Source organism: Neoarius graeffei, chromosome 19 (assembly GCF_027579695.1).
Source record: "Neoarius graeffei isolate fNeoGra1 chromosome 19, fNeoGra1.pri, whole genome shotgun sequence".
In the NCBI taxonomy this organism is placed as follows: domain Eukaryota; kingdom Metazoa; phylum Chordata; class Actinopteri; order Siluriformes; family Ariidae; genus Neoarius; species Neoarius graeffei.
In genome coordinates, this window is record NC_083587.1 from 23650220 (window position 1) to 23674657 (window position 24438).

The following is a 24438-nucleotide window of genomic DNA, read 5'->3' on the forward strand; positions in this document are numbered from 1 at the left end:
TACTCACAATCTAATCTTAGCATAGCTGAACTAGCTACAACACTAATTAAATAGCTGCGCTGGGCAAATACCAAGCATCAAATGTTTCACATCAGTGTAGAAAACTAGCTTTTTCAGTAGAATATAAAATTTTGCCTCATATTTGGACTAATGTATATAAAATCAATTTTAGAGATTGAAATTTTCGAGTTTTGAATTTTAGACATTTGAATTTAGCCCCATGATGGATTGGCGACCTGCCCAGGGTGTATCCCACCTCTTGGTTGATCATGATGCATAAAAGGTACAGATAATGAATGGATGGATGGATGGACAGATGGATACTGTAGAATTCTTTGAGATTTTAATTTATTAAATTTTGTATTTTTTTGATGTTTGAATTTTTCAGATTTGATTATTTGTTTTTAGTTTTGAATGTTTAAGAATTTAATTTTTGCTACTTGAATTGGGGTTTTGAATTTTTGAGACTTGAAATTTTTTTTTTAAATTTGAATTTTGGAGATTTGAACTTAGTTTTTAATTTTTTGACATTTGAATTTTTGAGATTTGAATTTATTTTAGTTTTGAATGTTTAAGAATTTTAATTTTTTGACATCTGAATTGGGGTTTTAGATTTTTGCGATTTCTATTTATTTATTTTTTTCGATTTGATTTTTTAAGTTTTGAATGTTTAGGAATGTAATTTTTGATATTTGAATTGAGGTTCTGAATTTTTGAGATTTGGATTTAGGTTTTTGATAAACAACAAAACATAACCCATAATTTCGAATTCTATATTTTTAAAGGCAAATCTTAACCCTAAGGGCGGCACGGTGGTGTAGTGGTTAGCGCTGTCGCCTCACAGCAAGAAGGTCCGGGGTTCGAGCCCCGGGGCCGGCGAGGGCCTTTCTGTGTGGAGTTTGCATGTTCTTCCCGTGTCCGCGTGGGTTTCCTCCGGGTGCTCCGGTTTCCCCCACAGTCCAAAGACATGCAGGTTAGGTTAACTGGTGACTCTAAATTGACCGTAGGTGTGAATGTGAGTGTGAATGGTTGTCTGTGTCTATGTGTCAGCCCTGTGATGACCTGGCGACTTGTCCAGGGTGTACCCCGCCTTTCGCCCGTAGTCAGCTGGGATAGGCTCCAGCTTGCCTGCGACCCTGTAGAAGGATAAAGCGGCTACAGATAATGAGATGAGATGAGATGAGATCTTAACCCTAGCAAATTAAAAAAAAAAAAAAAACAATGGCAAAATGTAAAATGTATAAAATTCACCGGGGGGAAACCAACCTTTATTTAAATGCAATGTACACTGTCATTAATGTACATAACGACATTCAAATTTGAAAAAAAAGCCTCATTTATATTCAGTTGACTTGCTTTGTCAGTTTCTAAGCGCCATAGTGACGTTTCATGCATTTTTGCACTTTAATAAAATATCCATTGCCCAAAAATATTTTAAAATGTGGAGCAAGCTGATGTCAACAGCACCTAATCCACATTTCCCAACTCAACATGAGTCATCTCCCAGTCGGCAAAAATCTCCACATCCTTCCATCTGACAGCATAAATCACGTTATCATCATCTACAGGAAAAATATTATGCAATGATTCCCAGGATGAAATAAGTGCATTTCTAATTACTCTGCCACATATTACAGTGGAGGGTGTGAGCAGGGCGAAATGTCGGAAATACTTCCATTACTGCGTTATGCCGTTTCACTGCAGACTGTCAGAGAAAAAGAGGAGATAGTAATATGGGGACTGCTCTGTATGTATTGACACATTGTGAGAGAATCAATAACAAAGTGATGTTTTTTCTCATGCATCAGCATTAATAACTGTTTCATTACTTTTTTTTTGTTACAATAAAGCTGCTTTTAGATATTTTGTGTGTTAGAAAGCTGCCTGCTTTTGCCGAGTTGAACAGACTGCTGCATGAGAACATCTTGGTAAAGTACTCATGAACACACTTAAGGGCTTTAAGGGCTAATGTGGTATATTTTCCCATCATTACAGACAGACAGAGACAGACAAACAGAGCAATTCACAGACCAAGAGACAGACTGACATATTGGAAGACAGACAGACTGACAACCAAATTAGCTGAATGACAGATAGGTCAACAGACAACCAGACAGACAGACTGAAAGACAGACAGACAAACAAATAGACTATTAGACAGGCTGACAGACAAACTGTAAGACAGACATACTAATTTGTTTTTGTCTACAATGTATGATACAAAAAAAAAAACCCACCAAAACACTAAGACGTTAATGTAGAATTATCAGAAATCACAGACAGACAGATCTGCAGACAGACAGGCAGGCCAGCAGACAGACGAATGGACAGACAGAGGTGGAACTGACAGATCAATAGACAGGTAGATGAGCAGACTGAAAAACAATCTGACAGACAGACAAAAAAATAGAAAGAAACTCACGTCTATTATAAATATTGGACAGATGTGACAACATACTTTCACTGTAACGCCACTTAGAAACACTGGCTTGCTCATCAAAAGAGCCATGTTTCAGCACAGTTTTATGGCCATGTCATATTATACGCCAGAACCAGCTGCCAGATCCAATATCATTAAAATTAGGGAAATACTGCAAAATTTCTCATCTTTAAACCTTTTTTGGAATATTTTAAATTCCATTTCGTCCTGGTAGTCGTACACCATACCAAACACATATGGCTTGAGGACACTTTCCCAGATGTCAGTCATGACCTTTAAAATTTAATTCCGATATTCCTCTTTTTCTCAGCCAACCATCCAAACGACTACAACACAGGCTTTCACCACATTCAGCTACACGCAGAGGGTTGAGTTCACTTCCTGCGGATTGTGTTACAGATTGTGTTGACAACCAAACACTCGATGGCCAGTCGATAACAAGGTCAGGTTTTAATGAGACACAAGTAATCAACTCATTACCTGCACCGCTATCCAGGTTTATAAAATACAGACTTTTACAAGGTGCTTGCATATTTATGATAACTTCATTGATTTTGTTATTACAGCACAGATCAGAAGCATTGCTATGAATAGTATAGTTCCAATAGTTATGAATCAGTAATAGTTTTCATATCTAGGGTTTTTTATATATATTACACACACTTTTTTTTTTTTAAATGTGAGCATTTTTTTAAGAGTTGGAAAGTTTTTGCTTATTTGAGAAAAGAAGAAGAAGGTCAACAATAAAGGAGTATTCTTTACCTATTTGCACAGTGCTGCATATAATAATGCATTAATGGAAGCAGATCCTCTATTCAAACACAATTATCCAGACCTGGTTCCAAAGCTACACATTGAAGCATAATGAAATCTCATCAAGTCAACTGAATCACTCAATAAAGGATGCTTTTCCAAAGCTGATATACTGCAATCAAGCCCTAATATCGGACAGCTTAGAGCAGCTTTCCACAGAATTACATGTAAAACAAGCCACTGAAGTTGGGAAAAATGCCAAGCTGCTTCAAATACCTCTAACCTGCTTCTCTGAACATGACCTGTATCAGGCTCTGGCTTTAAACTGGCTATATCCTTCAACCAGAAGAAGCGTTTTGATGTAAAAAGATGACTTTTGAGCAAGTACATCGCAGAGTTGCAGGTCATGCGCTGTGGTGTACATGAATTTCCAAACTCCAAACCTCCGCTTCAATGTTCCGAGACCTCACCCTATCAATCATTTGTCCAAATACTGGTCACATGGTTGCTTGCATCAGTCAGTGCGTTTACATGCACATAGAGAAAGTCGAATTTCTGCCGTTGCTCGACTGAAATCGAAGTTCTAAATGCCATGGAAACACCTTAGCTCGGCTGAAATCGAACCGAACTGGATTTCTCGTAATCGAGCTACGCGACCTAGATTATGCGATTTTAGCCGAGCTACTTAGTGCATGTATACCCTATCGAGCTACGTAGTCGAGCTACTTACTTCAGCACTGCCCCTTCCGGAAGTGACGAGTGACGAGACCACAAGCGGGAAACACAACAGCCTCGGTCGTCATGACAACGAATCATGACAACGGCATGAATCTTTTCTTTTTGTGGCATTGTTTGCACTGTTAAAATTTAGCTCACTTACTGTATCACCAAATACATCTGCACAGCTGTTGCATAGCTGTGAATTGTGTACATAAACAAGTCATTGTATTTGTGTGTGTGTGTGTGTGTGTGTGTGTGTATATATATGTCCAACATCTGAAGAATGTCAATAAAAACAAAACAATTGAACTTTGTGTGTTTATTGACATAAGTTAAATTGTAAACAAAAAATAATAATTTTTGTAAGCAAAAAATGGACTTTAGAAAAATATACAACTGTGCAAAATAAGTTGTCTTACAAAACAGTGGTCTGCGCAGGACAGTTTGTAGCCATACAGTCTGTTAGAGCAAGCCTAACAGCTTGAGCACGGAACTTGTGAACACGGAACTGCCGGTGTTGCCAGATTGGGCGGTTTTAAGTGCATTTTGGCGGATTTGAACATGTTTTGGGCTGGAAAACGTCAGCAGTATCTGGCAACACTGCGATAACTTTGTTTATACTCTTGAATACCTCTTCTTCATGACGACAACTGGAAGTGTACCAACACGATGGGGCGTGTAGCGCCACCTGTGGCTCGGGTGCACAATGTACCTCACACAATAGCTCGATTTCCTTGTGTGCATGTAGGATTGGATTTCTCTGGCACCCCTGCTGGGACCCTTAGCTCGATTACCGACAGTAGCTCGATTTGGAGGTGCATGTAAACGCACGGACTGCTGTTTTATTCCCAGTTTGTGCGTTTGCTAGTTGTTTTAGAAGTAGCAGCATTAACACTGCAACCAAATCTGAGACAAGCTCGATAATCAAAATAACCCATGCACTGGTTTGAAGGTCTTGGCTGTAAACACTATCTTGATAAGGGTCAGGGTGGATCACAGGAAGACTGTGCATGAGATGGGAATGAATTGTTAATGGGACGCAGGACGCAGGGCGTCCCCCTCTACCCACACCTAAAGTTGCCAATTCACCATTTGGAGAGGAAACTGGAGAACCCAGAAGAAACCCAGACCAACCCATGTTGAGCTCAGGATCAAACCAGAGACTCTGGTGCTTGTATTATTATGCACGTTAAGCCTAGGTCACAACCGGACGTACGATTTTTTTGGCCATGCGATTTTTGGCGTTTCCCAAATCGCTGCATTTTTTTTTTTTTGTTCGTGGAGAAAGACGCACATTGGCCTTAAGTTTGTCTTGCAACCTGAAAAAAACATAAGCGCCCATAGAGTTTGTTGGACATGACAAAGAACCTCTGCGGCCGGTCTACGGCTCGAAAATCAGCACGTCACACGCGCGCCCTCCGTGCGTTTCTTGCGTTTTTTGCATGTAGACCGGCCATAGGAGCACGTACGGCCGGTTGTGACCGAGGCTTTAAGAAAATGAGAAACTCAATTAATCTAAAAACAGCATAATACATTCGCAGAGTAACGTACAGATCTACTTTTGAGACATTCAGTTCTTTTACCAGTTTTTTTTTTTTTTTTTGAGAAGCTCAAAAAAGCACAGCATTGTGATATTTGTGGAATTTGACTATATAGCATCTGAAGCTGCTTTAGAAATGAAAACATTATGAGCTCCAGATTTTTGGACAATGTTTAGACCGTTATTTTTTGGCACGCTGGCTCTGGCTTATTTATCTTACATCTTGGACATTAGCCATAGTTCATACTGCATTTTACTTGCCCAACCTCTATCTCGTCTTCCAAAATGAAGAAATCTGTACAGTGCTGTTCTCCTGCTCCGAAACTGATATTTAATACTAAATGAGTGTATGGAAGTGGGAGGGAACGAGGAGGAAGGAGGCGGGGAGCAGAGCAGCCAGTGTGGAAAAGCTTCGTCTGAAGCCTGCCTCCTAACCACAGCATACAAACCGTGCTTTCTCCTTGTCACAAACAACATTGCAGAGAGTTTGAGGCTGCCAGACACACACACACACACACACACACACACACACACACACGCGCGCCTAAAAACATATTCTCTGGCTGCCCACAGGAATGCATCTGGAGTCAGCCTGCATGGCGATGCCATTCTCCGCTCCCTGTCTAATCTAGAAGATTATGCCTCATTGCTAAATGTTAAACTGCAACGTTTTCCATTAAAGCCGCACGCCGCTGAACAAACAAGTTAACGCAGTAGTAACAGCAACACTGGCAACATGGAGTTGTTTATCAAGTGAAACACACATTGACATTTTGCATGTTGTTGAGTAGCTACGTACTTTTATCTAAAGTGAGGCCAAATCCAATTTAAGCACAAAGTGCTACAAGAGACCAAGAGTTTTTAACTTGACAATGAAGTGCAAGACAGTTGCAGAAAAATGCAAGGAGAGCTATTAAGCCTAATGGAAGTGCTAATGCTAAGAAGTGACACACTGGTCACAAACTAGTCACTTCAAACTACAAAAAGATATAAATCTTGCAAGTCCAAGAAAATGAACTTCAATAATAATCAATCAATCAGAAATGCAAATAATGAACAGACTTATGAATAACTGTAAGGACCATGTCATTAATCACCTCTCTCTGTAATACCTTTGCAAATGAGTGCACAACAAGATCAACTGTGAGCTACCGCTCACTTACATATCCCCCTGCTCTCACTTATATCAGAATGCAAGCAATCGAAGGAATAGGACACTTATTATGAATGTTGACGTCAACAAATAATGAACCCTGAAACAAGTAAGTAAAGAGCAGTGTCTCTCCCCAGGGATTTCAAACAGCACCCTGGTAAACTGTCATTTTGAAATAGCATTTTGCTTCTTGAATTAGCGTGAAAATCCATGCTACATGTTTCGTAAATACATTCAGTCGGTAAACAGGAAGTCGATGTGCGACAGACCTGAAAACGGTATACACGGTATAGAACCCCAAGCTGAAGCTTGGTACCAAATACCAAGCAGTTGTGATTTGTAGTTGCTGAGAAAAGTATGACGAAAATTTTGTAAATCCACCCTATATGTTTCGTAAATACATTCAGTAAGTAAACAGGAAGTTGATGTGTGACAGACCTGAAAATGGTATACACGGTATAGAACCCCAAGCTGAAGTTTGGTACCACGTACCAAGTGGCTATGATTTGTGATTGCTGAGAAAAAGGGTGTTTCAGACAGACAGAGATACTGACGGACAGAGGTAAACCAGTATCCCCCCCCCCGGAGCGGGGGTATAACTAAATATATAGAGTGTTAATTATATCAATGACAGATGTAAGCGAATATGAATACATTATTTGGAGCGAACAAATAATGCATTCGAAACAAATACAATTAAAGATTCAAGTATTAGTAGCACTTTTGCCAGAAAGGTCCATGAGGTACCCTCTGATTTTCTCCCTAATTTAGTCATGGCAAATTCCCATCCACCAGACGATTCTCCCCTATCATACAACAGCTACCAACCAGGGGATGTTAGGGCTATGACGCCGGCCAACAGCATCTTTTTGAACTAGGGGCGGTGTAACACACCCAAAGAAAAGCGCTATCCATCCCCTTCCGTATGCATGAACTCATAGGTGCCCATGATTGACTCGTGTTGCTGTAGTTAACAGGGGGGCAGCACGGTGGTGTACTGATTAGCACTCTCACCTCACAGCAAGAAGGTTCTGGGTTCAAGCCCAGTGGCTGACGGGGGCCTTTCTGCATGGAGTTTGCATGTTCTCCCCGTGCCTGCATGGGTTTCCTCCGGGTGCTCCAGTTTCCCCCATAGTCCAAAGTGGTTAGCTTAACTGGCTACTCTAAATTATTCATGTGAAGGGTTGAGAGGAGAAAACCTCTATAATAATCCAGTAGAAGACAATGGGAAATCACTACTATAAATGTTCCCTAGAAACTCTGATGGATGTCAGAGCTGGACCTGCCATCAGGCAGAACGCTCTTGAGCTCCTGGCTACGGATGGCTGTGGCATCATTGGGATTCAAACTAGCGATCTCCGGATGACAGGGCGAATGCTTTTCTGTTGCCTCGTTCAGGAGCCCTGTCCACGGGGCATCTAATTGAGACTAGGACGAGGAACTCACAGGCACGTGAGCGGTCAGATATAAAGCTGGTGAGACAAAGTCCCCATTCATTAACATGAACAAATGGCAGTGCATGATGCATTTACAACATCCTTAGTAACTGCCTGGCCAGGGTCATGCTGGTTTAAATTAGGCTACAACCTGGTTTATTCTATCCACTTTCAATGGATATGAGCAATCGCATGTTCTGATTGGCTACTCTAGTACTAGGCTGTCAGCTCATATACCATGGGTAGAGAAAAACAAAATGGCGGCACGTGTTGCAGAACCAACCGAGGACAAAATAAAAGACTCTACTCAAAAACAAAGCCCCAAAAATACAAAAACAGCAACAAAATATGGAATAAAAGTATTTGATAGTAAGAATATATCTTTTTTAGTTTTTCAATAATAATAATAATTTATTATTATTATTATTATTATTATTATTATTATTATTATAGCATTTTTCACAAATTCCTACTGTCATTTCATGGGTTTGTTTACATTCTAAGCTGAAATGATTTTGTCAGACGTTTTGTATAAAGTTTTTATTTATCAAATTTGCAAAAAATACAAATAAAAATGCTCCGTTTCTCAAAATCCAGTGAACATGGATAGAATAAAACAGTTATTCCACTCAATCTCGTCGTACATATACTTATAGTCAAGTCGGTGCGACACGTCTCGTCGGCTATCAGCTCATGTATGACTTGATTTCGTGGAATAACTGTTAATTACATTTTGAGAAATAGAACCAAACTATTACTTCATTCAGAATATTGAACTAACCAATTTGTTGAAAGATGTGGGAGGTTGAAGAACTGTGAAAACCAGAATCGACACACCATGCTGACAGCGCTGTCATTTCCGCCTCATATTTGTATTTCCAGTGTTTCCAGGGAGATTGATTTTATATACAGTGCATACAGTGGTGCTTGAAAGTTTGTGAACCCTTTAGAATTTTCTATATTTCTGCGTAAATATGACCTAAAACATCATCAGATTTTCACACAAGTCCTAAAAGTAGATAAAGAGAACCCAGTTAAACAAATGAGACAAAAATATTATACTTGGTCATTTATTTATTGAGGAAAATGATCCAATATTACATATCTGTCAGTGGCAAAAGTATGTAGACCTTTGCTTTCAGTATCTGGTGTGACCCCCTTGTGCAGCAATAACTGCAACTAAATGTTTACGGTAACTGTTGATCAGTCCTGCACACCGGCTTGGAGGGATTTTAGCCCATTCCTCTGTACAGAACAGCTTCAACTCTGAGATGCTGGTGGGTTTCCTCACATGAACTGCTCACTTCAGGTCCTTCCACAACATTTCGATTAGATTAAGGTCAGGATTTTGACTTGGCCATTCCAAACATTAGCTTTATTCTTCTTTAACCATTCTTTGGTAGAACGACTTGTGTGCTTAGGGTCGTTGTCTTGCTGCGTGACCCACCTTCTCTTGAGATTCAGTTCATGGACAGATGTCCTGACATTTTCCTTTAGAATCCGCTGGTATAATTCAGAATTCATTGTTCCATCAATGACGGCAAGCCGTCCTGGCCCAGATGCAGCAAAACAGGCCCAAACCATGATACTACCACCACCATGTTTCACAGATAAGATAAGGTTCTTCTGCTGGAATGCAGTGTTTTCCTTTCTCCAAACATAACGCTTCTCATTTAAACCAAAAAGTTCTATTTTGGTCTCATCCATCCAAAAAACATTTTTCCAATAGCCTTCTGGCTTGTCCACATGATCTTTAGCAAACTGCAGATGAGCAGCAATGTTCTTTTTAGAGAGCAGCGGCTTTCTCCTTGCAACCCTGCCATGCACACCATTGTTGTTCAGTGTTCTCCTGATGGTGGACTCATGAACATTAACATTAGCCAATGTGAGAAAGGCCTTCAGTTGCTTAGAAGTTACCCTGGGGTCCTTTGTGACCTCGCTGACTATTACACGCCTTGCTCTTGGAGTGATCTTTGTTGGTCGACCACTCCTGGGGAGGGTAACAATGGTCTTAAATTTCTTCCACTTGTACACAATCTGTCTGACTGTGGATTGGTGGAGTCCAAACTCTTTAGAGATGGTTCTGTAACCTTTTCCAACCTGATGAGCATCAACAACGCTTTTTCTGAGGTCCTCAGAAATCTCCTTTGTTCATGCGATACACTTCCACAAACGTGTTGTGAAGATCAGACTTTGATAGATCCCTGTTCTTTAAATAAAACAGGGTGCCGACTCACACCTGATTGTCATCCCATTGATTGAAAACACCTGACTCTAATTTCACCTTCAAATTAACTGCTAATCCGAGAGGTTCACATACTTTTGCCACTCACAGATATGTAATATTGGATCATTTTCCTCAATAAATAAATGACCAAGTATAATATTTTTGCCTCATTTGTTTAACTGGGTTCTCTTTATCTACTTTTAGGACTTGTGAGAAAATCTGATGATGTTTTAGGTCATATTTATGCAGAAATATAGAAAATTCTAAAGGGTTCACAAACTTTCAAACACCACTGTATGTGTATATAACACCCACTTTGGGTTTAAATCAAGACTCTAGATACAGACATGAATATTTGGAGCTCTAAAGAAATATCTGGGTAACCCTTTACTCAGAGACACTGGGTCAACGTGTAGGGAAATGGCATTGTGTTACACCTTTAGTATCAAGTGCTCTCAAATCTAAAGGTCAAATCTATTAGTTTGTCCCTCCAGGGGAACTCTTAAAGGTTTTATGTAGAACCCTATACCAGAGTGTTTCCTTGTCAGGAATGGTTTCCAACTAGAAGCCTTTTAAAGACTCTTAACTCTACAAAAACCTGCTGGAGAACCCTGAAAGAATCCTACAAATGTACAGCCTTGACTTGCCAAAGTGGACATCAGGTATCATGAATCATCTGTGACTGAGTGTCGTACTTTTGTAACGTCGTATTTTTCTGGGCTGTGTCCCACACAATTACTGTATATAAGGGTGGAAGCTAAAGTCTTCTGATTGGCTGTTCAGAGAAGTAAAGTTTGAAGTGCCACTTCTTAAGATCACATCAGGAACAGAAACATAGGGATGATTCCAAGGGCCTTAAGTACCTTTGGAAATGGGACAGAAGTTCTCATCTCATTATCTCTAGCCGCTTTATCCTGTCCTACAGGGTCGCAGGCAAGCTGGAGCCTATCCCAGCTGACTACGGGCAAAAGGCGGGGTACACCCTGGACAAGTCACCAGGTCATCACAGGGCTGACACATAGACACGGACAACCATTCACACTCACATTCACACCTACGGTCAATTTAGAGTCACCAGTTAACCTAACCTGCATGTCTTTGGACTGTGGGGGAAACCGGAGTACCTGGAGGAAACCCACGCGGACACGGGGAGAACATGCAAACTCCACACAGAAAAGCCCTCGCCGGCCACGGGGCTCGAACCCGGACCTTCTTGCTGTGAGGTGACAGCGCTAACCACTACACCACCGTGCCGCTGGGACAGAAGTTGTTAAGAATTTTTTTTTTTTGCCTGCAATTAATGGCTGAGCAGGACAAGCGTTCCAATAGTGTAGAAATGGAAAAACTACCGAGAAGAGTTTGTTTGGCTACATCCCAAACCACAAAAGTATGGCACTAAAGACAATGATGCTGGTTTAAGAGTAATTTAGGACAGAAGGATGTGATTTAGGGTACTGGCTTTGTCTTTCTGCCAAATTGGACATCTGTATGGACAGTTATTTCCTTTTCACATGGTACTGATTCTGGTATGTGTGTGTCGTTTTGACCAAATATTCAGTATGTGATTTGAGACCTTGGAAGGGTTGGTTTTTTTTTTTGCAAATCCAGATTACTGCCCCCTTTTGGTGTGGAGAGTTATTTCCTTTTCAAGCAACCATACAACACCTTGCACAAGATAATTATTTAAAATTTGTTGATGAGTACAGACTGCCGCCCCTTCCTGGTGTCGAGATTTCTTCTTTCTTGCACAGACACCGAACATATGTGCATGTCAAGCATCAGCTGCTGTAACTGCAGCGTGTGCAAAAGCAGCGAGGATGTGATTCTTATTCAGTGCTAGTTCTTTAAAATCAGCTTGACATGTTGAAGTGTTGTGTGTTATGGCATTTCTTGAAGGCTGGAAATGAAATGAATTGGTGGAGTGAAGGAAGCTGGGCAATTTATTTCCATCAATTCATACCACAGTGGAGAAGCAGAGCTACTATAGACCACCACTATGGCGAGAGAAAACACTGCGCAGCTATTAGAAAGACATGTTGAAAATGTGTTAACAAGCTACACTTGGCTGACAGTTACATATTAATGACCAAGAAAAACATCATGTTATTTCTGAGTTTTCTTTCTTTTTTTTTTTCAGTCCCAGTAGTTTGATGGAAACATTTAAACGTGTCATGTTCACGAAAGGGAACGTTTCCCACACTGTGGAACGCTGAGGTGATGCAATGATGGGCTGTCACATGCATGGACGGGGCCTCTCTGAGGGCCAGAAAGAGAGGAAACGCAGGAAATTCTCCACATTCCTGACAGGAAGAGATAATAAGCTTCCGAGCAACAGTGGAGGAAAAACAGCCATCAGAAACGAAGCAGGGCTTCTGAGACAGGAGTAACTGTGCGTTCATGGACAATTGCGTGGACGCAAACAGAGATTGAGAGACAGGTGAAGGGACAAGAATTGTAGGAGAAACAGAAAGAGAGGCAGAGAAATGCTAGGTGGTGCTAAAGGTGTGAGGAAAAGTGCAGGCTCTGCTGCAATTCCGATGGGAACACCACTGGTCCTGTGTAAACACCAGCAGAGCTTAATGCTAAGAAGGTCATCTACTGCATCAGAGCTGAGGCTGTACAGTAAACGCTCGCAAATCAGTCTTCCATGTTTAGATAAGCCTGTTGCAAACACCAGGAGGTATGGGGGGGGAACAATCCCCAAACTCCTTAGCCTTCCTAACAAGCCAGTCCAAAAGCTATGCTAATTAAATTTTACCAAAATTAATTTGATTGCACATCCACTTGAAAGACCATTTTATGCCCTCAAGACTGATATACTGTAATCGGTTATAATGACCGCATTGCTTCATTCTAACATATTCCACGATATATGAGAAAACACCGAGCAGCTGACACATTAGTGAATGGCGTAAGGTAGAAAATATCACCGAATTGAGCCAGCTGTCTTTCATTTCATGTCCCTTGTTTATCATTTTCATGCTAGAATATATATTTCCCTGCATCGCGATGTCGAGGAAGCACTTGTCTGAAGCACATTTATCAGCAGAAGAGCTCTGGAGATAACACTTTTGGCTTTAATAGCATGCAGCATGACATTAATCGAGAGCATGGAGACGTTTTCTTGTCTCAACAGAGCTTCACAAACAAGGCAACCGGGGCGTTTCACACGCTCGCAATAACATCTGAGTGGAGACAAGCGAGACGCAAACCTATAATTCAACATTCCAGCTTCACCGCTGCGTGCGTGAACCTTCACTTTAATAACAGCGTCAAGAGGAAAGGAAAGGTTTCGGGCACAACATTGGGGTGCCAGTTTATTAGGTATTGGGATGTTAAAATCTAATTCCTGTGAAAATAGTGAGACGCTGAAATTAAAGTTCGTGGCATGCTTCAACAAAAAACAAGGGGGAAAAAAGTGTAAGATTTGTCATATTATTACTACTATAGTGATATTATTTTATTACTATTATTACTATTGATATATTACGCTCTTAAATAAATCAAATTGTTTATTATTATTATTATTATTATTATTATTATTTATCTAGCTTTTTAAACAACTTCCTTATATCATTTTATGCATCTGTCTATAGAGTGCAAGTCCATCCCACTTTTCTATATAAAGCAGCAGACTGACAGTCTCAGGTTCGAAGCAGTTTGTATCAGGAGCATGATGTTACATAAGCATCTTAGCATTATTTCCATTTGCTTCATACATGTCAACTCAAAGAAGTCTGGAGGCTGAACACGAGTGCAGCCATAAACACACTGCGAGCTCAATGGATAGATGGAGCCTGTATCTTTCTTTTCATTCTTTGCTAGTGTACAGAGATCTTGGCGCCCCAAGGCCACACAACCACAGCTCCAGAGTGTGGCAGGATGAAAGATGGGCACGACGGGATTGAGTGCCGAGAGTTCGGCCAACAACGATGTGAGAGAAGTGACTAGCGAGGCTTGTTATGCAACACAGCAGCAACAGCGGCCCACATTGTTTGGAGGGGAGGAGGTTTGCAGAGCGAATGGAGAAAGAAAGAGAGAGAGGGAGGATGAACAGATAATAGAAAGGGACTAGCAGAAGATCCAGCACATACAGTTTAAAGCAAATAAATGTCACACACAATTAGTCTTGCTCTGGATTCACTTTTACATTAGCATAGGTGAAATCCAGGCATAACCTCCTGAAGTAAAATGTGTTGATTAGAATTTAGAAACGATTTCAACAAGTAGGAATGCACTGCTGGAAAAAAAAAAAAAAAACACACCCACACTGCCAACAATTTCATTTATCAGTAACAGTACAGTTTAATTCTATAAAACACTAAAAGGTAAAGTAAAAAATATATATTTCCCAAAAGCACCACATTCAGCTGTTTTATCATTAATTTAGTTCCAACGTACTGTTATTAATTAGTATTAATACAGACGTGATTATAGAAAGTCATGCACACTGATTAGTCGAGAAATTCAGACTATTTCTCGATCATCACCTCGAGCGACTCGGCAAAATGGTGGCCGATAGCTTCGTCACCGTACGTGAGGAAGAATTACAAATGAAAGAAAATGCTGTTCCTAAAAGCACTAAAGATGCTACGAAGTTTGGTCTAAAACTATTCAAAGGTAAGGTGGAATTGTGATTTATTTTATCGATTTCAAAACAAAGTATTTTATATGACTCGGCGTAGATGAGCGATACAAGTCTGTGCTGCACCTTTATTACATTTGCATGGCACTTCTGAAGTTTGAAATATATTTTTGTTAATACGATTTTTAAAAATAACCACCTGTGTATTTACACAAACAGTTATCCGCCTCAGGCTCAGTGAATATCAGTGAATAATAAACTCAACTTCATCTCTGTTATTATTCACTGTTGTTCTTTAGTAATATGAGCTACATGAGCTTATAGTTAAATTATTATTATTTTTACATTTCAGATTTCTGTTCGCATTTTGATTTTGATTCAGGACCTGGTTTGTTGAATCACACAGAACAGATCAATGTGAACTTGAGGAAATATTTACACTATGTCGGAACACTAAAACACGAAGAGTAACATGAAAGAACAAGTTGCAACACGGCTGAAACCTTACAGCCCCCATCAGCCAAGTCACAACTTAACAGCATTACACAGTACTACAACTTTTAAGCACGCAGTAAATAGGGTGCACTGTTAAAACACCATTATTTTTTTCACGGTGCTGTTTTCATCAAATCCTGCGCTCTGATTGGCTGGCGAGCGGGTCCGTATCCTACGGTACGGACCCCAGTTACGGACCTCTGGCGACTCGCTCGTTCACAACAACAACAAACATAGTAGCAATTTTTGTCAACGTTTATCTTTTTTTATAAAGATTTATTTATAAGATTATTATCAAAAATCTTCTACATTTTTGCCGGCATTTCTCAGCATAATAGCATTAATTTTACATCATGGATAGCGATAACGACAGTGTTCACAGCGAAAGCGAGTTTTACTACCCTGAGGAAGAAGAAATTAAAGAAAACATTTCAGGAGAAAGCTAAAAACCTGTAACTTGCTAACGCCGAGCAAAAACATGGCTGAATCCTGAATGACTCAATTTTGTATAAATAGGGGACTACATAGGTGGCAAAATGTAGTTTTTCCCCTGCCATGGAAGTGCACTTGTATACCGAGGAGGAAGCAATTTGCTTTACAGCCGTGAATGAGGATTCAAAATGGCAGCTTGCCTCGGCTCAGTTTTCCCTTTCGGGCGCTCTCATTTTCTGTTAGAATTTGGTAAAGAAAAAAATAAATATATTATTTACCAGCTTAAGGTCGGTCCGTATGGTGAAATACCATGACCTCGGCCTTGAATACTGACCTCGGCCCAGATGGCCTCGCTCATTACTTTCAAGACCTCGGTCACGTTATTTCACGATACGGACTTCCCAGCTGGTAAATAACATTATATATTACTCAGACATCCATAATAAAAGAGCCAGGCTATGAATGGTTTGTTGAGCCAAAAAGCTAATTAAATGACCCAGGACTGCAATGACAACTGTTGGAGTATGTTATTTTACTCCTACTTACTGCATTTTACTAACAATTCACTTATAATACAGTTTCCTTTGCCTTCCATGATCCAATTTGCGTTTTCGATCCCTCTCTCTATTCTCACTCTTGTCAAAACATCTCTCGTGTGTAACTGTCCACAAATATAACTACAGTGCCTTGAAAAAGTATTCATACCCCTTGAACTTTTTCACATTTTTCCACCTTACAACCACAAACTTAAAAGTTTTTTTATTGAGATTTTATGTGATAGACCAACACAGAGTAGCACATGATTGTGAAGTGAAATGAAAATGATAAATGGTCTTCAAAATTTTAAACAAATAAAAATCTGAAAAATGCAGTGTGCATTAGTATTCAGCCCCCTGTCCTCTGATACCTCTAAATACAATCCAGTGCAATCAATTGCCTTCAGAAGTCGTCTAATTAGTTAATAGAGTCCTACTGTGTGTAATTTACTCTCAGCATAAATGCACTTGTTCTGTGAAGGCCTCAGTGGTTTGTTAGAGAACACTGAAGAACAAACAGCATCATGAAGACCAAAGAACTCACCAGACAGGTCAGGGATAAAGTCCTGGAGAAGTTTAAAGCAGGGTTAGGTTATAAAAAAATATCCCAAGCTCTGAACATCTCAAGAAGCACTGTTCAATCCATCATTCAAAAATGGAAAAAAGTATGGCACAACTGCAAACCTACCAAGACATGGCCGTCCACCTAAACTGACAGAGCGAGCAAGGAGAGCACTGGTCAGAGAAGCAGCCAAGAGGCCCATGATCACTCTGGAGGAGCTGCAGAAATCCACAGCTCAGGTGGGAGAATCTGTGCACAGGACAACTATAAGTCGTACACGCCACAAATCTGGCCTTTTTGGAAGAGTGGCAAGAAGAAAGCCATTGTTGAAAGACAGGCATAAGAAGCCATGTAGGGGACACAGCAAACATGTGGAAGAAGGTGCTTTGGTCAGATGAGACCAAAGTTGAACTTTTTGGCCTAAATGCAAAGCACTATGTGTGACGGAAAACTAACACTGCTCATCACCCTGCACACACCATCCCCACTGTGAAACATGGTGGTGGCAGCATCATGCTATGGGGATGCTTTTCTTCAGCAGGGACAGGGAAGCTGGTCAGAGTTGATGGGAAGATGGATGGAGCTAAATACAGGGCAATCCTGGAAGAAAACCTGTTGGAGGCTGCAAAAGACTTGAGACTGGGAAGGAGATTCACCTTCCAGCAAGACAATGACCCTAAACATACAGCCAGAGCTACAATGGAATGGTTTAGATCAGAGAATATTCATGTGTTAGAATGGCCCAGTCAAAGTCCAGACCTAAATCCCATTGAGCATCTGTGGCAAGACTTGAAAATTGCTGTTCACAGACGCTCTCCATCCAATCTGGCTGAGCTTGAGCTATTTTGCAAAGAAGAATGGGCAAAAATTTCAGTGTCTAGATGTGCAAAGCTGGTAGAGACATACCACAAAAGACTTGCAGCTGTAATCGCAGCAAAAGGTGGCTCTACAAAGTATTGACGCAGGGGGGCTGAATACTAATGCACATCACATTTTTCAGATTTTTATTTGTTTAAAATTTTGAAGACCATTTATCATTTTCATTTCACTTCACAATTATGTGCTACTCTGTGTTGGTCTATCACACAAAATCTCAATAAAAAAACTTTTAAGTTCGTGGTTGTAAGGTGGAAAAATGTGAAAAAGTTCAAGGGGTATGAATACTTTTGCAAGGCCCTGTATACATTGAAATATAACCACATTGTACCTTCTCTACTTTGAATATAGGGTGTATTGTGTGTAGAGCACATTTATCCTGGCTCATTCCTGTACTGGTTACACATGACGAATGGATTAAAAATGTACTCATATTTAAATGTAATAAGTCTAAAAGGTTGGAATAAGCAGCTATGTATAGTTGGAGGGAAAATACTGATTCAAATGTCTGGCAGGAGCTCAGCGCTGGCACGTGTGCTTTTTTTTTTTTATAAAGCATTTAAAAAAAAAAAAAATACAGGCTCCAGGCAATAAGAAAATGCTGATATATTTCTGGGGTAAAACTATTGGCCCTTTTCCACTACCGTTTTTCAGCTCACTTCAGCTCGCTTCAGCCCGACACGGCTCACGTTTCGACTACCAAAAACCAGCACGACTCAGCTCGCTTCAGTCCTGCTTAGCCCCTAAAACTCGCACCGTTTTGGAGTGGGGCTGAAGCGAGCCAAACTGAGCCGAGTGGGGCTGGGGGCGTGAGCAGACACTCCCCTGTGCACTGATTGGTGAGGAGGAGTGTCCTCACATGCCCACACACGCCCCGCGAGCACGCTGGGATCTGTAAACACCGCAAACCCGGAAGAAGAAGAATTACGAATTACGAGAATTTCTGAAGCCTTATGCGCCTCGCCTCATCTATACGCTCTTGCCAGTATCTGTTGGCGTTGTCGGTAACAACAAGCCACAGCACCAAGACCAGCAACACTAACGACTCCATGTCCTCCATGCTTATTGTTTACTATCCGGGTCGTGAGACTACCGCTTAAAAGCTCACTGATGTCACTGTTTGCGCTGCTTAACGACATCACGTGACGTCCACCCACTTTCGCTAACTCCACCCAATGTGTCCACCCGCTTCCAGCCAGCACGGTTCAGCGCGGTTGTAGTCGAAATGCAACTCCAACAGCCCCGCTCAGCCCGACTCAGCCCAACTCAGCACGGCACGGCTCAGCCCGACTCAGCCGCGTTTGTAGTGGAAAAGCGGCATATGGCTACAACATATATCATCATCAGTATCCTATACAGATATGCCACTATCTTACCATTAATTCTAAAGATGTAGGATACTTAATTTTTTTTAAAGTTATTAAAAGCTACTTGCAGAAGAAATACACATTCAAAGAGAATTTCGTCGTACGAAACTCTCAAACTGCATAATGCACTCTAAACAGTACACCTGTATAATAACTACTAACGTTAGCGAATAGTGTAATGATGTACTATTTAACGTACGATTTAAAATTTAGCATGAGACACAGTTCAAGTATTCACGAGCTGATTGTTTAATATTAAAGAGAATAAACTTTTTTTAAAGTCATTGTGTAAGCTCATTCTGCTATGTTAACAATATGTAGATATATTAAATTTGTTGATATTTGTGATAAATGGGCTGAACGCGCTAGAATATGGTAAAAAGTAACAGATGCAGCGCTGTCACTACCCACTATGTCTTCAGTAGTGTATTTAATTTTACACAGAAATACATGCCTATGTGCGCTTATGTTATTATGTATACAGTATACATCATGTGTCAATGATTTAAAAAGTAAAATACGTGCCAAATCTTTGATAAAATCACATCAGCCTAAATATCAATTTAATTAATTTGCCACCAATATGCACACAGGGCATTTTATCCTGCAATTAGGTTAAGCACGATAGAAGAACTCTCTTCACATCTTCATGGTAAATATACACTACCGTTCAAAAGTTTGGGGTCACCCAGACAATTTTGTGTTTTCCATGAAAAGTCACACTTTTATTTACCACCATAAGTTGTAAAATGAATAGAAAATATAGTCAAGACATTTTTCTGGCCATTTTGAGCATTTAATCGACCCTACAAATGTGATGCTCCAGAAACTCAATCTGCTCAAAGGAAGGTCAGTTTTATAGCTTCTCTAAAGAGCTCAACTGTTTTCAGCTGTGCTAACATGATTGTACAAGGGTTTTCTAATCATCCATTAGCCTTCTGAGGCAATGAGCAAACACATTGTACCATTAGAACACTGGAGTGAGAGTTGCTGGAAATGGGCCTCTATACACCTATGGAGATATTGCACCAAAAACCAGACATTTGCAGCTAGATTTTCAAAGCGACCCCAAACTTTTGAATGGTAGTGTACTGTATGTTACACCATCTAAAAAAAAAACAAACAAAAAATGTAGGGCTATACTAGAAACGCCTCTGCAAACACCTTGTCTGGAATTGTATAGCTGCAGGTTGATAAATTACAGAGTACTTACTGTATGTCAAGTGGCACACATGGTCTTACTATGAGAACAGAGTGTTATTATAATAGTGTTTCCACCAGATGGTCTGGCAATATATGATGCGATAACAAACTGCACTTTTTGTCACCATTTCCATTGCCAAGAGAGCCAAACCGACCAAGTACTTGGGCTGGTACACTGTCAGAATTAGGAATACAGTAGGAGCTCATTCCTATCCCCCAAGATACAATGTACACTACTGTACCCCCAAGGGCTCATTATTGGACTTCAAGGTAAATGTGTACCCTTGTCGGGACAAAAAGATACCTACATCTTCCCAAGCAGTGTATCAAGGGTACAAATAAGTACCTTAGCAGGTACTGCTCCAGTGACAAGCCGTTGTACCTGTAAAAGGTACAATAAATGGAGGATATTACACGGTTGTGCAAGGATATGAAGTTTATCTTTTGAGTGGTGAACATATTCATGAGTGAGTGAAGCGAACAAGTGAAAATATTTTCAACACGAGAAGATAAACTTCATATCTTTGCGCCACCGTGTAATGTTCTTTATACAGGGTGTTTCAAAAAATTTTGATATCATTTCACAATCTAATAACTTTGCCGATTCTTGTTCAACTGACCTCAAATTTTAACAGCATGTGTAGAAACAGGTCAAAATTTGATGTTTAATGTTTTTTTGTTTTTATCTATTTAGGTATAGAAATGTGAAAAGGCGTTCTGTGTGTTAGAGTGCCGTGTCTCAGGCGGTGCGCATATTGAAAATTTGTGAAATTGTTCATGGAATCCACATACCTTTGAATTTCTCATTCAAATTTTGAGCAATAAATCTTATATTGCTCAACATTAAGCCTGTTCAGTTTCATTTGCCTGGACTATGTAGTTTCTGGGACATTTACCTCTCAATTTTTTTTGTGAAACACCCTGTCTTTTTATATATAAAATGTGCAAGCTACTCAAAAGAATCTTAATTTTAAATCCGATTCGCCATTTTCACAACGCACGTCCAGTCAGTGGGGAAACACTGTGAGCGACGTCAACGGAGTGAAATATGTCACTCAGATCCGTGATGTATTTTGTATGAAAAATGTGAGTTTTTCAACACGAGAAGATAAACTTCATATCTTCAAGCCAACATTTGGTTTTCTTTTTATTATATCGACACATTCACAAACAGAAAGTACCCAAATTCATCAAAACAATTCATTGATATCCTCACGAGTGACATATAGAGGGCTACTGCATGACGTCACCGCGCCGCGAGATTTTGTTAGGCGCCATATTGGAAGACCAAGTACATGCACTCACAATATAAAACAAAGTACGAGCGAGAGTAAAGTGACACGATGGATGATAATTCGGGTTATGTGAGTACATTACCAGCTGCAGAAAGGGCACGGTATGTGGAGAAACTGGCTGTGATTGATGGGTTTGACCCATATGATAAGACTCGCAGCAAGGGAGAATGGAAACATAAGGAGGACCGGACACCAATTCTGCCATCTGTTTGCTACCCAGACATTGTAAACTATTTGTTGTTTACACCCAGTGCCTACACTGCTGATGACTTGAAGGCCTACAAAGGGCTACAGGCTTACAATTATGTTGTTAGTGGCTTGGTTCGTGATATTACAGCTGTTATTAAGAATAACCCACACATAGTTATGGCCAAGGTAATCTTGTTGATATTTATCTTTTAATAATATATCTTTTCAGTTGAAAAATTAATACTTTTTGTTACTATTAAGGTATCCATAATTTAGGTTAATTTATCCAAATTATACATATGTATTTATGATATATGCCTACACAACAACTATGCTTTATTTATATAATAAGAGGGAGAGCAAGCCCCAAACCATCCTAAATTATTATTATTATTATTATTATTATTATTATTATTAAATTGTAGAAGTCTGGGAGGCTTGCTCCTCATACAGTTATCAACTTGAGGCCAATTTAGCATGTTTTAAATCTGAATTTCTTGCGTTTGCTTACCTCAAAGTGTCCACAGATCATGCACAGACTTATCCATTATATCCACAGTTTTTTGCCAAGTCTCACACAGGTTTCTTTCAAGTCTACTGTTGGGCCAATAAATCATAAATAAAACAGCTCAGATTTGTTTGTTTAAGTCGTTTGCCACTTCACTTTATTCTCGTGGGTTCACATACTGTATTGGTGCCGTTATTTCCCCCTAATCACGAGTTTGTTGGTCTTCCAAAATGGCGCAGGGTCTGTTTACTTCCGGTTTCGGGTGACGTCAGTGAAATCCCTCTATAGAGATTTGTCACGGTTTTCATTCTCCATGTCTTGGACTAGGGCTGGGCGATATGAGAAAAAATTATATCACGATATATTTTTTCAAAATTTTCGATAACGATATATATCACGATATAAATCAAATCACCATTTTTGTATTTTCTTTAATTTTCTGCTCAAAATATGAACATTACAAATTAGTAGTTCCTTCCTAATTAACAAAAATAGCTTAACAAGCCTTCAAGTTTCACAGAACCAAAACAAACTGGATGCACATTCTTTTGTTCTTTTTGTTCAAATGAATAAACTGAAACTGAAAAATAAAAACTATATACCATTGTTAATCATTTGTGCAAATTCTAGCAGCTTTCAAATAAACATAAAAGACATATTGACGTGTAAACCTTATGCTGCAAGGAGAAAAAAAGTGCAATCCTGTACGTCAGTGTGTTTAAGGTTTTGTGTAACACTTTGTTGTATGTCCGATTTTAAATATCCAAAATACCTCCACACAACCGAAGATCTCTGGCCCTTCTTTTCAACGATGTCCTCCAGGGCAGTGCTCTGACTTTCCTGTTCAGAACTCCGGTCAGTCGGCTTCTCGCTCATTTTTATAATCGCTTTGTTTCACGCTTTGTTGGAGAAATGCCGCGCTCCTGCAAACTTCACCACAGCCATGCTGTGCGTTGCTGCTACACGCGTGTGTGTTTTTGTGTGTGCACGCAACCTAACTTGACGTGGCTCTCTTTCAACTGATTGGTTACGTGCGGTACTGTTTAGTTATGATTGGCTATTCGCGTGTCTGTCAAAACTTCGGATGAAGTAATTTTATTGAAGGCGTAGGCTTATCGTAGGCATATCGTACGTGTCTAATTTCTAATCGTAGAGATTTTATATCGTGAATAACATCGTAATCGTAAAATCGCCCAGCCCTATCTTAGACGTAGCTCGTCTGAAAAATACGAGTGGTGTATTTCCCAGTAAAACAGTGGTGTCCGTATAATATTGTACTTTATTTACTGAGAGCGTACAGGCTCTAGATCCAGGACAAAGGAACCAAAATGAAGTAGTTACGGAAGATGAATGAATGAATAATGGGCACTACATTAGTCGACTACTTGCCAACATCCACCAACCTGAAGACAATTACTCCTGCTTTTATGGGTGCTGTTATGTGATGTGACATAGACACAGGTACTCAACCAGAATACGGATAGCTCTGGATTCAGATTAGCAACTGCACTGTGTCGTGCCATGAAAACTAATTTGAGACACTCTGAGAGGCATGAAGGTCAGATCTGAGAAGATGAACAGAATAGTATTTAGTGTGGGATGTAGCCCAAGTGTTATAAGAATAAAATAACTTTACCGTGCACATCAATGTGATGTGTCGCTGTGTGACAGTTACTGGGTACCGGATGAAAGAGCAAAACATGTTTTAAAAAAAATCCCCATATTATGGTTTTATAAACTGCACACAGTTTACAGAACAGACTCATCAGCTAAAATTCCCACTCCACAACATGCAAAGAACTCCATCAAATTTCATGGATTATGTTATTTGATGGGATATAGACAGGTACTCGGGCAGTTCTGGATTGGGATTAGTAACTGTAATGGTGTTATGAGATAGAGAGCACTGCATGAGAAGTAAAGGCCAGAAGTAGAGCGTGAAGATCCTTTTCTCAGTCAAAAGAGCATCCGAGTGGAACGGACACACCATATCAGGTTTACTGGGCTCATTCTGGCTTATGCTTTCAATAACATTGTACGCATCTTACATTCTGACTGATTCTTGGAGCCAACATGTAGTTTAGACTGACAACAGGTGAAGCAGGGAATTCAGTGAAGCAT

The 24438-nt window shown here is 40.0% G+C and overlaps 2 protein-coding genes across 8 annotated transcripts in view; one reads left to right on the top strand and one right to left on the bottom strand.

Annotated features, from left to right (window-relative positions):
- Nucleotides 1–24438, bottom strand: part of ctdspla (CTD (carboxy-terminal domain, RNA polymerase II, polypeptide A) small phosphatase-like a) — a 69832-nt gene that overhangs the window by 26544 nt on the left and 18850 nt on the right. The window lies entirely within an intron of this gene.
- LOC132867137 (sperm-associated antigen 6-like) overlaps nt 1–24438 on the top strand; it is a 77403-nt gene that overhangs the window by 1414 nt on the left and 51551 nt on the right. The window lies entirely within an intron of this gene.